Source organism: Thalia democratica, unplaced genomic scaffold (assembly GCF_965202585.1).
Source record: "Thalia democratica unplaced genomic scaffold, ktThaDemo2.hap1.1 HAP1_SCAFFOLD_1272, whole genome shotgun sequence".
NCBI classification, from domain to species: domain Eukaryota; kingdom Metazoa; phylum Chordata; class Thaliacea; order Salpida; family Salpidae; genus Thalia; species Thalia democratica.
Genome location: NW_028140163.1, coordinates 22,594 through 24,748, shown reverse-complemented (window position 1 = coordinate 24,748; position 2,155 = coordinate 22,594). Strand labels below are relative to the sequence as shown.

General features: G+C 26.6%; 1 long non-coding RNA gene across 1 annotated transcript; it reads left to right on the top strand.

The window, feature by feature from the left end:
• Positions 1 to 534: 534 nt before the first annotated feature.
• On the top strand, positions 535 to 2,155 carry LOC145848177 (uncharacterized). The gene is made up of 3 exons (XR_014371776.1): positions 535 to 899; positions 1,060 to 1,161; positions 1,494 to 2,155. It is a non-coding gene; the product is annotated as an uncharacterized LOC145848177 (long non-coding RNA).

Below are 2,155 nucleotides of genomic sequence, written 5' to 3'. Positions count from 1 at the left end.
GTTGTTCTAAAGTCTAGTTTTTGCTTATTACGTTTTATGTAAGAAGACGTTTTAACAGTGTTTACCAATGCTTTTGTTTTTATTTTATTCATGTAAATAGAAATTAGTCGAAAAACTCTTAAGGTATTCGTAAAAGAATTTATAGGAAATTTTACTTTTTAAAACAAATACAGTAATTTTATAGTACTCAACTTGACTAGAATTAGAAAAATATATTAATGTTTTGACTTTTTAAAGCTTGACAGCTATTCGAAGGTAATCGGCTCAACAATTATAAAACTTTATTTTTGTCTGAAAAAAAAAATTGACAAACAAGTGGTAACGAAATACAAGTTGAATTACTAATATATGCAATTCTAAGTTAAAACAAGCTTAAAAAGTATATTTTAATTATAGAATAAAAAAGTTCAGCTTACTTCGTAGGTAATAATTACTTTATTTTATATTGACGGCCAAGTATCAATTAAGTTTAAACATTTTCTACTAATGTCTTGGTTGGTATTACTGCTCCTGAAAACTAGTTTAGTCCAATTCATCTATTAAAGAAGTATAAATTGAAAAATTATATTTAACGATTATGATTACAAATAGTTTCCTCGAGCAATTAACATGTGTGAGTTCATACTAATTTCACTGTTTAAAAAACTTTTACCGTTAATGAATAGATAATTCAGAAATTATTACTTGAAAGTCAATATTTTTTCTTTTGTTTTTTAGCATCAGAATCTAGGAGTCTTCCTTCTTATTTCAAGGTATATCCTAGTGAACCTCCTTGTGTAGATTGTCGTATACCTGCTAGTGTACCTCCTAGTCTACCTCCTAGTCCACCTCCTAGTCTACTTGGTGGCTTTAGTCCAACACGAAAAGCAACCAAAGAAATTCAGGAAATAGCTAATGAGGTAACATATAATGTTAAAACAAGTATATAATGTAGTTTAACAGTTCGTTACTTATAGTAAATTTAACTAACAATTACTTTGGCTATATACAACAAACGACTTGATTAAAAAGTGTTTAAGTGAAAAGTCGAACAATTTAAACTTTATTACACTCACTCAGGTCAAATCCACGGTTAAAAAGCAGCTCGGAAGTTTGATGAACATGTACGAAGCGGTCGTGTATACTTCCCAAGTTGTTGCAGGGTTCAACTACATTATATTGGTTATTGTTTTATAATGTATTATGTTTTAAAATACTTAACAACTTTTAAGAGTGTTTCTGTAATGAAAATTTTTGAAAACTAGTACTAAAGTATAAATAAATTAGTTCACATGTTGTTTAACAACAAAAAATTATAAAATAAAAATTACAATAAAAAGAATAATGAAACTAATTTTTGTATAATAGTATACTAACAAAATAATAATAATTTTGATAGTTTTTGATAACGGAAGTTTTAAAAAAGAATAAATATATTTTTCATTAAATGATTTGTAATGTTATTTGATTATTAATGTTAGAATTAACGCTTGATTTTACTTTTCGAATTGCAGATGCAAATAAATGATGACTTGTTCATCACAATAGAAGTGTTCCGACCGCTTTTTGTCGGATCAAAGGCCCAATTTACAGGTTTTGTTGGACCCTTTGATAGGGTACCATCTATACCAACTGATGCACCTGGACCAACTATTGGACCATTCGGACCATTTGGACCATTTGGACCATTCGGACCATTCGGACCTATTCAGCCATTTGACAATAAACCATTTTTGCTAGAAGATTAAAAAAATTTACCGTTTTAAACTGAAGCAAGCATTTTTTGTTAAATAAGAAGAATTATTTTTTTAAATACATAACAAACTAATTTGTATGACTTGACTATTATTTTTACTACATATACTAATTAACTACAGTTGTAATTGTTTCTTTTATTAACAAACAGTGATTTTTGTGAATTTAATACTAACAACAAAACTTATACAAAAATATTTTCTTAAATATTTTTATTTAAACATTTTTTAATAATTTTGAGATAACATTTGCACAACTTACAATTTATTAAACAGTATCACAATCTGTGTTTTATATTTGACAATAAAAGAAAATAATTTTTCCCTTATTAAACTAATTCAAGTAACTTTGTAATCCAATTGAAATTTAGCTTACTATACTAAAGAATTTTTTAAAACTTACGTACTTTTTGTTTGCAACT